We start from the raw sequence: 11621 nt of genomic DNA on the forward strand, positions 1-11621 counted from the left end.
TCCCATCTCTCTGTACTCTGGAGGAGTTTATATAAGGTCAGTATTCTTCCTTAAATGTTTCAAATAACATCAGTGAAATGTCATAGGCCCCTCGTAGTTTTGTGAAAAGGTTTTTAATAGTAGTTTTGATTTCTTTAAATAAAAAGTTCTTAATAGATCTAATTATTAGGATTTTTGAAGAATCAATCAATAGCCTCTAAATTATCAAATGTACTGTCATGAATTAGTCTATACTGTCTTAGTTTTATTTCTTTAATATCTCTATAATCTGCAATGTCTACATTTTATTCCTAATATTGGTAATTTGTGACCTTTTTAAAGCTATCTTGCTAAGGGCTTATCATTTTAATCTCCTCAAAGAACTACCTTTTTAACTTTGTTAAAATTGATTCATATTTCAGGTTTCTTTATCACTTCATTGATCACATCATTTAACTTTTTATTTTGGAATTTTTTGACTGAGATATTTACAAATATTGCTCATGCTGTCAACTTTATGTATTTAATTGACACAAATTATAGATTTTTTTTTTTTACTGTTTTCCATGTATCTCTAATGTTTCTTTCCGTATTTGCCATTCTTATTTTTCTCTGAACTGCAATTTAGATGCTTTTCTACTGACATATATTCCACTCTATTAATCATCTTGTCTGTATAAATTCTTCAATTAATTGTTTTTCACTTCTAGAATTGCCTTTTTTTTCTTTTTAGAAATAGACTTTAACTCCTTTGGTAAAATTCTTTATCTTTTCTTTATTCTTCTATTTCCTTAAACATCCTAATCCTAATAAAGAGTCTTGTGTACTACCAGTATCTGCATCATCTATAGGCCTGTTTTCTGTTATCTTTATTTTTTCTTATTTATAGTCACATGATTCTATCATTGGCACTCCCAGTAATTTTTTTTTTTAAAGATTTATTTATTTGTGCATACAGAACTGGGGTACAGGCCAGAGGCTCAGGGGCAGCCAGAGGCTTCACCAGAGACAGAGTGGGGAGCAGAACAGGCAGATCGAAGAAGTACACTGCTGAGGGGAGCAGCGGGCGGGTCAGGAGAGGTCTACCTCGCCATGTGGTCTCCTCCGGGGCAGGCGGGAATCGAACTCATGCGGAAGCCGCTTTAGATTCTCAGTGCTGTGCTTTAACCCGCTGCGCCACCAGGGAGGGCCCACTCCCAGTAATTTTTTATGGAATACTGGAATATTTATCTATTACTAAGATTATATATAATGTTAATTTCATCCAGAGAGTTTGACTTCCCCTCTGCCAGTCAAATAGAGTAGGATGATCCACCAGACTCAGGCTGCATATAGTCTTGGTTTGACTCAGTTTATCTGTGGTTTACTTCAATTCCAAAGAAATAGTTGTCTTCTGAATGAGTACTGAACTCTAATCCTTATGTCTCATCTTGGCAATACTGCTGAGACTGTCTCTCTGTTTTGTGCAGGATATCTGTTTAGCTGCTTAGTCTTCTGAGTCACTGCTTTCCAATTTTAGCAAATATATTGAGGAGAAATCTTATTCAATATTAGTTTTCCACTCCATCCTTTTCTTACCCATCCCACTCTCCTCCTAAAGGACAAAACTGCTGCTGGTTTTTCCACCTGCCAGTAGCAGCCCTCCCTCTAGGAGGCAATTCTCAACCTCTTTCCTAGAAACAAAGTCTTCTATGGACTAAGTTAATGCAGAAATATTGTTTGAAATCTCTGGTATTTCCCCCTCTTTGGAATATTTCCTCCCCTGTTTTGATTGCTTCAGGAGAGCTACAATACCTTGAAATTAATTATTTGGCTTGGCTTTATCTAGTGTTTTTCATTGTTTCTGACTGGTATACTACAAACTATTTCATCATAACCATAAGTAAAAATCCTCAGGTTTTTTGAAATAGGTAATGGGGGCCCTTCCTGTGGAAAAAAAAAAAAAAAAAAAAAAGACAGCTACTGGAAGACCCAATGTCTGGGAATTCTCTGAATGATGTTTCATCTCATTGGATCCAAGACTCAGAATAACTGGCTGTAACCATGACCCTTTAATAGCTTGATGAATAAACATAGACTAGTTCTTTCATTTCCCCCACTAAATAAATGAGAACATTATCTGCTTTTCTTACTTGATGGAATTTTTATATGAAAAAGTATTTGTCTAACTGATCTGGAAAGGTAAACCCTTTGACACACCTTATGAATATGGTCAGTCATTTATATGTGATCAAATATTTGTTGCGCTAGTCATTATTTTTCTAGTGTTTCTTCCCCAAGTAAATTGTCAACACATTAATACAAGCCTGGGACCTTCCATTTTGTTTCATGCAGTTTTCTGTTTAGTATAATTCACAAACTAGGCAGTGTGCAAAAATATTATTGAAAAAAAGCCACTTTATCTTGTGTCTCTCCATGACAAAGTACAAACAAAAAGTCTCATTTTTTGTTTCTATCAATTTACCAGCTTACATATTTAAAGCATTTTATGTTCACTAATTTGGGAAATAATTTTTGATAATTATATTTTCTTATTTCACCTTTTTGCTTAAAATAATCTTAACTCAAGAACTTTCAATTGTATAGACAAGCAAATGACTTCACTTGCTGATAATCATTAGAACAAACTACTTTTTACAGTAATTGCAAGCATTTGGCAGAAATGGATCACCTCTCACACAGATGAGGCACTTAAAGTGAAATGCTTCTATCTACTCATCCATTCACTATTGCATTGACCCTCCTTTCATCTAAAGCAAAAGGAATCGGTTGCTTATTTCAAGGTAGTCTTGAAAATCATTTAGTTATAATTAAAATTTGCAATATCCTGTAACTAAATATTATATTCTAATATTTTCTGCCAAGAACTGAATTTGCTAGGCATGACACATTTATTGCTGGCAGTAGATGTACCAAAACGTACCAACACCAGGGAATTAATAAATGCCACAGCCCTCCTATGGAGAAAGTTGCATGAATATTTAATAGGAAATGCATGATGAATTTCTTGCATGATTATGCAGAAAACATTTGGGAATGGTTGCAGCTGTTACATGAACTAACTCAGTCTCTTTTCCCTGATCTATTCCTACCTTATCAATCTCAATATTGTACTTGAACTTCAACAGTAAGCTACTTCCAACGATGAGTGTTGCAGACACCTATCAATGTTTTAGCCAAAGTGTGATTCTTTACATATTGTATTTGTGTGTATGTACCTTACAACATTCAATGGTGCCTTTTGAGAGAATAACTGAGAAATTCTTGGAGATTAGAAGGGCCATCAGGGAGATCTGACTCAAAAGAGAAGGTGAAAGAAGCTAAGAGAGTAACAGCTGCCACTCACGAGTGTGTCAAATTTTTTCTAACACCTTTAGATCTCCACATAAGTGCCATGAAAATATATATTCCCATCTAAGATTAGATGGTTTATTTTTGGTAGATTCTAGATGGATTTTAGTATTGTAAGATTTTTATCTCCTTTCATGTGTATTAGATAGCCTTTAACTTCCCCCAAACCTATACTTTTTCAGCAAGTAAAATATTTTTTTACCATTTTGAAGCGCTGACATATTTATAGGATTGAAAGATCATAATAAAAAGATTGTTTTAAAATCAAAAGTTAATAAAGAGGTCATATGAACTATTCATAGGGAATAGTTCATCAAACTTGTGTGAGTAGTGGGATCAGCATGCATTGAAAGCCAATTGAGTTGAGTCTTTGGAGCTTTATAGGGCATTTCTCTAAAACAAAAAGCACTTTTGGTTTCCACTCAAGCATTCTAATTCACAATAATCTTCAGCATCATGTTTCTGGGAAGTGGAGATTTTCAGAGAAACCTCAAACTCTGGGATCATCATAGATAGAACACTCTGTCATCAGATCACTACAGGAAGCTATTTTTGACAACTTGTGATACCTAATAATATGCAGGTGACATGCTATCTCTGCCCCTAGAGCAATTTAAGGTTTACTAGATACCATTAGAATTGCTACCCCATAAACTATTATGTGGTAATTAGATTCTTGGCTTCAGAACAAGGAAAAAAATCCTTCTTAAGAATATATTTGTTCCCCAAGTGTGGAGTGAGATCAACTGCACCTTCTAAAAGGATGACTATTTACTAGCTTCATGTCTTGGAATCTATTTTTGGTCAGAGTCCTTGGTCAACCTTGACATAAACTCTGCAAAAATAAAAATAAAGTCATCTTCATTGATTCAAGTGTTTCTGTCTAGTGAAATGTTTAGAGAAAATAGTTAAAACCTCAAAGCTCAAGAAATGTGTACCCGTTTAAAATATATATATATACTAGAAAGCAAGTGTATTTTTCAAATGCTACAGTGGAACCATGAAACAAGACAGTTCATGTCCTGGCTCCCTGAGAGGTCCCACGAGCCCCAAGTTCTAACATATGAGCATTGTAGGGTACTAAGAATGGTCAGGCTTTATGCCTCTGTCATCTGTGGCTTCACCTGAGGCCTTGATTGTATGAATGCAAGAGGTGCTTGGCATGGGCTCAGGGTATGCGGGCCTGAGTGTGGACACCTGGAGCACAGTGAAGACACCTGGAGTACAGTGTAGACGTGTGTCAGTGGGCAACCTGAGCCGATTGACTGAGGCTATAGGAGCTGCATGGCACAGAGGGTGGGTGAGGATGAGCAATGGCTGTGAGAGGAAGAGACCAAGAGACGATGCCAAAGAAAGCCTAGAGGAAAATGACCACATTACTGTCTCCCTACTGACTTGTTTCCCCTGCATGAGACTGACAACCTGTGGGGATGATGCCAAGGACTCCAATTTTCTCTTTTGTTAAAGAAGAGCTCTTTGACAAGTTCACCAGGAAAGGTCATAGGGTGTTCCACACTACTGAGGACATCCAATTTTATAATCCAAAGCCTTTCAAACACATAACACAGAATGGTCCTAAATCACATAAAGGTCATTCCCACCTCAGTAGATGAATGTCTATTCTTAGCCATCATAGAACTTTAACCAACAAATGTGTCTTGAGGATATTATTTAAGTGAAAAGACACTTATTACCTCTTTTTTCTGTCTTACCAAAGAAAATCTAAAATTATAACTAGTTCTCATACAAAAAAAATGTAAAAGGGAACCTCATGCTGAGTTAACAAGAGAACCTCATTTATGTGGGTTCTTCTTTGGCACTTTTAGAATATTTATATGCAGACAGACATATATATTCATAGGAAAAGAAAGCTAACAGTGTTACATTATTCTACAAAGAGACAACCGAAATCCATTTCAGCATGGTCATTAGGGCACTATTACATTATATTAAAACTTTAGTTTCACAGAAGTAGAGTACAGTGGTGGTTACCAAGGGGTGTGGAGACATGTTGATCATAGGGTACAAAATTTCAGGTATGCAAGATGAAAAAGTTTGGGAGGTCTAATGTATAGCAGGGTAATTATAGTTAGCAATATGACATTGTATTCTTGAAATCGGGCATTAAGTTAGATCTTAACTTGTTTTCACCACTAAAAATGTTTATGATGATATAAACCTCCATTAGAGAATGATTATGGAGTAGCAGAGAAGAGAATTCTAGTTCTAAATGTCCCGAAGGATGTTTTTCTTAACCAAAGTATCAGTAATAGTCAAGTAAAAATGACCAAATATTTTTACTAACTCAGAAGGGATAAAATAATGTGAGGAAGTTGACTGTTTCTTTTTGTATCCTGCAGATTAATTCAAACTTACTTCTCACATAAATGAAGATAAAAAAAAAAAAGTTTCTTTCAAATGAGTAACTCTGTTTACTGCTAATCCACCATATTTGTATTTTATATTTAGAATCTGACTAGACCCATTCAGATTTCCTCTGAAGGAGTCCAGGTCAAGCCACCCATTGGGCACCCACCAACATCCTGTTGCTAGATTTTTTATTACAATGCCTCATTAAAACGCCTTGTTTGTATTTGCATTTCACTCTTGGGCAATTTTACAACCCAGAATTGTGATAAGCTTACAGACTGATCCTACTCATTATGTTTAATCATAACTGCAGTAAGGGAAATCATCATATCTGCCTCTATCTCAAATATACTGCAGTAATTTTACAATAGAATTGGAATCTTACAATAGCCGTGGCATATTCTCCTCTCTTTCTTGTTCTCAATGAGCTCTTGAAACATAACATAAAAGCATACAATGAATGTAGAAAGGCTTCCATTTTTAATTAAAATGTATGACTAAAACGAGGGAAAATCTTGCCTGAAAGCAAATGTACACAGAGAGGGAGAGGGAGAGAGGGAGACAGAATGGATGAACATCATTAAAGGGTTAGTTGATCCTCTGTGGCTGTACCACATACCCTTGCTCTAAAACATTCATCTTAGTGTGGTCCAAGAGGATCCCCAGGTTGTTTAGGGTGGGTCTCCTGCATGTGAACGTTTACATTATAGCTTAATAGAGTCAATGCTTCAGTTTCTGACATAAGTTACTAATTTTCATATGCTAATGGAAAACACACATCAGCTCCTTGAAATTCCCAAAAGCAACATCAGTTTTGCCACTAATTGCAGCACTGTTGGAGCAGTAGGGTGAAGAGGGGAGTGATTGCAACAGCAATAGTTGGGATCTGGCTCTTAGCCTCCCTGAGTGGTCCTTGTAAGTGAAAACATTTGAGACTTGCCACTCCTAGCCTTGAATTCTCATGAATTTTAAGAAACTGGAAGCTCCCATGAGCACCAGAGTGTGATGAAATAATGGAATGCTGGCCTAGGAGATATGAGGAAGAAAGTCTGGTTCAAACTTCCAAGCCCTGGCAGAAGGGGATTTGAGACATAACCATTTGATCTTCTGTCTCAACCTGACAAGATATTCCTCTTCAGGGCCAAAAGCACTCATATTGGATTCTCCACAACTGATACCTTATGCATGAGAATATTCTAATGAATCTGACAAGTACAAATACCATAAATTGCTTTTCCATAAAACATCATTTTTCAAATAACCAGAGGACATTGTGATACTGAAAGTTCTACCAAAACTTTGGGGAAATTACCAGGGGCTTTTTCTTCCCTCAAGTCTGTCTCAGGTCTTTATAATCCTCATTACCAAGGCATAAAAAATCAACTGTCCTCAATTGAATTTGTTCTATGGGTAGGAAAAGAAAATATCAAAAAAAGTCGAAGACCCCATTACATACAATATCTCAACTTGTGCATATTCAAAATATACATTCTCTGAAGATATTTGACTAAAATTATTTTTCTCGAATCAGGAGCCAAGCAGGAAGCTCATACAAAGTGAATTGATTCCCAAGTCTTATTTGTGGCTGATTTGAGGTTAGAGAGATTTCTGGGCTGGGTGGAGTGGTAAAATGAATGTTAATTGTTTAGGCTTTAAAAGGCCCATTATCATGCAGACGCAGTAAGGTTCTGCCACACAAAACTGAGAGCTGGGCCAGCAGGCAACTGATTCAAGTGACAAGAGGTGAGCTGCATCAGCCTTTCTCTGGTAATCAGACATGTCCCAGCACTTGAAGGAACCCTGGCACAGTATGAGAGCAGATAGAACTTATTAATCAGAACTACTCTTAACGCTAATTATAGGCATCCCCCAAGTTACAAAATAAATGGATGCCTTGGCAATAAAGCAACATTTGGTATTTTAAATCCTGGATTTCCAGTGAATACTCTTATTAAAATTGAAAGTGGGTTTTGATAGAAAAGCTGTCTAATGCCATTAATTGGGACTGTGAGCTATCTCCCATTTCAACTTCCCACCTTTCATCTTCTTATCTTTAGTTCTGAATGAAGTGTCTGTCCAGGAGTCAGGAATTGTGATGCCTGGTTCTAATTCCTCCATTCATCAACTGTGGGACCTTAGTAATGCAGTTTTTCATCAGGCCAAGGAAAGGAGTTGAGCCAGATGAGTACATTGCAACAGCTGGAGAACCGTAGATCCCCAGGAATATTTTGTGAAAGTTATAAACCTTCTCCCCAGAACAGTACATGTCCATACATGAATATGAGTATGAACAAGTGGCACATAATATAGGAATAAATCAACACACACCTACGCAAGCAGCCCAGCTTTAAAACCCTCGAGTCAGATAACCTAAGGTAATTTGAACTTTAAAATCTTCTGATTGTGGTTTCATGACCAGCTTCCACATGGAGACAGTGGATTACGGATATTTGACATAGGTGTATACCCGGGTTTATTCTTGACTGACCACGATGGATGTTTTCCCCTCGATATCTGCTACATCTACTCAGCAGAGGCAGGGAGATATTTTGCTGTAGCAATTTGCAACTGGGGATACATTAAATCCCAATTATTTACTAACACAAAATAAGGGACACCTACCTGCATGAGTTAAATCAGAACTTCAAAGGCAGACTGCATTCAGGCCAGTGGAGTGTGGCACAGGCTTGGAGTGGTGGTCGTGGTGGCACAGACTTGCTCTGCACCAACATGTATCTCCATCTTCTGTCTGTGCTCGTTGATGCTGTGAAGTTTTGCTTCAGCAAAACTTTTGAAAGCTAAAAGCAAAACATTTGACATTACCTAAGAATGACTCTCCAGCTTTTAAAACTATCAAGTAATACAGGTTTCTCCTGTTATCCAAAAGTAGTGTTTCTTCGAAACTTTAACAGTCATCTCTGTAAGAAGAGGAGGTACTATATTCTCTGCCCCACCTTGTAACTACAGGTAACATGGACAGTAGGTGGACTCAGCGGACACACATAGAGAAGGACCTGCTTGTTTCTTAACTTTGGACTTGCATCAGGGGCTAGAGGCAGTTGGGGGAGAGGGAGGAGGGACAACTGGGGAAGCTGACAGTGGCAGCTGTTGTCTTATCTTGTACTTTGATTTTGCTCCTTTCGTCCCAGATTATCTAGTCTCTTTTGTTGCTTTCCTATGTTCCCTGCCAGAAGTGCCTTAGACTTGAGGCAAACTTTTGGGCTCAGTGACCCTGCTTCTGAGCAACCCTGTTTGGCTATACATTTATTCACAAGGAATTGGATAACTGGGTATTCAGGATATTCTTTCATCTCTTCTCTCTGCACACGAATCCTATTCAGTATGCTTTGCCTTTGGGCACATGGAAGCCCAGACCTTCCTTGGGTCCTGCAAGTGGGGGAGGGAGGACGTCTGTGGGAACCCCTTGGCCACATGCTAACTAAACATGTCCTAAGCCAAAATGCCACTAGTGGAAGATGTAATTACTTTTCATTTATATGGGAAATTTTGGGGCATTCCAGACCCAACAAATAACCTATCGACTTGAACCAAATGACACTAACATTTAATAAAAGCAGGAATGATATGATACGACCTGAATAAATTCCTTCCCAGGAGGGGCTGCGGCGCGAGCCTTGCAGCTTCGCTGGACGACAGCCGCTTTTGCAGCAGCAGCTAAACACAGGCTGGCGGTTTCCTCACTTTTCGACTTCTGTCGTAAAACCGGAAGTCCTCTTTGGATTTCTTTCCGTTAATGCATACGGATAGAAATATAGGCCTTAATGTGAACTTTTAAAAAGCAGAAAAGGGAAAAAAAAAAAAAAAGGCAGAGGATGGCCCTCCCTGGCGGTGGTGCAGCAGGTTAAAGCAAGCGCAGCACTGAAAGGAGCAGGAGCCACTTCAGTGCCTGATGGATCCCCGCCCCGGAGCTGACCCACTGTGGTGGGGCAGACCTCTCCTGTCTGGCCGCTGCTCCCCTCCGCCCCTCAGCAGTGTACTTCATCGATCTGCCTGTTCTGTTCCCCACTCTGTCTCTGGTGAATCCTCTCACCCTCCGCACCCTGCTGGCCTGTACCCCAGTTCTGTATGCATAAATAAATGAATCTTAAAAAAAAAAAAAAAGCAGAGGAGGCATGAGTCTCTCCTGTCCCTCCACCCTGGTCACTCTGCCCTTCTCAAACAGCTTCCAGCTCCTCTAGCACCCCTCCTGGGGGGCGGGGGAGGCAAGGTCACTTGTTCTCTCAACCTTCCCTCCCTCAACAACCCCCACCAGCTCCTCCCTTGTTTTTTCTTCTCTTGCCCAGAGTCATTGCTCCATCCTGCTGGAGGCCAATAGCCCTATTATGCAGAAGATGCTGGTTCTCACGTTCCAGAAGGCGGGTGCAGGAAAACAAACCAGAAGCAGTAATATTTGCAGATTTCAAAGGGATCCTCTATCGTATTTTTAAATCTGAATGGAGACAAAACAAAAATGGTGTTCATTATTTCTTTGAAATTCTACAAAGAACCTCAAGCACAGGATGCTGCTGAGTTAGCAAAGAGAGAGTCCAGCAGTTCCTTGGTAAACCCAGAGTCAGGCCACAGTGTCTCTTTGCCACAGATCTTGAAAATCTGCCTGCATCCAAGGATTCCATTGTGCATCGGGCTGGTATGTCAAAACAAAAATGTTTTGCTTCTGCCTTTAAAAAATACTTGCAATTCCACAAAGAGGGCAAGGAAAGCGAAAACAGGGCAGTTGTCCCTTATAGGGATAATGAGATCACTTAAGCTGAGTATGTAATGGACAGAGACACAGTAATCCTCAGCACAGTCTTTAAGGATGATGACGACGTGTTGCTGGAAAGGTTCACACAAGAGTTCAAAGAAAGACACAGAGCCCCACACAGTCCTACAGTTCAGCTTTAGCCGCAAGGTATCTCCTCTGGAGCTGAAAGACAATGATGCTGCCTCAGGTAATAACATTGGCGACTTTACCTTGGTGTTGTTTCCTCCCTACACCCAAGCCAGTCCTGGCAAGAACATCCGCAGGATATGTACACTCCAGAACAGCCTGCACGACCTCAACAGGCGCTCGAAAGCCAATGTTCACACACGTAGGAGGGCAAAAAACACAGACTTCCTTATGGTGCTGAACCATGCATGCCCAGATGCTGAGGGAAAAAAATGAAAACCATCACAGGGAAGGCATTTTCATCCCACTGACCTGGGAACAGGAAGAGAAAGCTTCAGTAGGCAACTGAAGGTCAGAATGGAACACTTGCTACTGGACCATTATATCATTAAATGATGCATCCCTTCAGGTACTTAGGGGCTTTTCCCTTTGATTTCTATCTTATACAAGTTTGGAAATTAATCTGCAAATGCAACCTGCTCTTACAAGGACTTCATAGTTCCCAAGAATTAAAAAAGGAATTTGATCAATTTAATTCCTTTTCTTTACCTTCCCTCCCTCAATCCCTCCCCTTCCTCTTTTCCAAGTTGTCTTTTCAATGTTACTGGTAATGAGTTGAAATTTTGTTTTCTCCTAAGTATGTGAGTTCAGAATTCCTATATCCAAATAAATAAAGGGGGGGTCATTAATAAAAAAAATCTATTTTTTTTAAAGCAGGAGACACCTGTACGATTTAAAACTCCCATTTTCATCACTGACACTCGCCTCCTCCTTAATGCTATAACCTTTACCCTCAGTTCACCTTTAGGTAAGGGGCATCACACCTACCATAAGTGAGAGTGGGGGAAGAAGAGTGAGGGTTTGGATGAAAATGAACGTTATGAACACAAATATGTGTTCATATTCCTATACCAGATAATGTTCATCAGCAGTAGAATGAATAAACATGTTATTCATACAGTGGCATATCAAGTAATAAACTATACTTCCATGAAATAAAACTAGTGAATGACAAACATTTTGTTGGACA

General features: G+C 39.0%; 1 pseudogene; it reads left to right on the forward strand.

Moving 5' to 3' along the window:
* Window positions 1-4492: 4492 nt before the first annotated feature.
* On the forward strand, window positions 4493-10902 carry LOC101623310 (annotated as a pseudogene).
* The last annotated feature ends 719 nt before the right edge of the window (window positions 10903-11621 follow it).

The sequence above is a fragment of the Condylura cristata genome, unplaced genomic scaffold, assembly GCF_000260355.1.
Source record: "Condylura cristata isolate star-nosed mole 26May11 unplaced genomic scaffold, ConCri1.0 scaffold00002, whole genome shotgun sequence".
Classification (NCBI taxonomy): domain Eukaryota; kingdom Metazoa; phylum Chordata; class Mammalia; order Eulipotyphla; family Talpidae; genus Condylura; species Condylura cristata.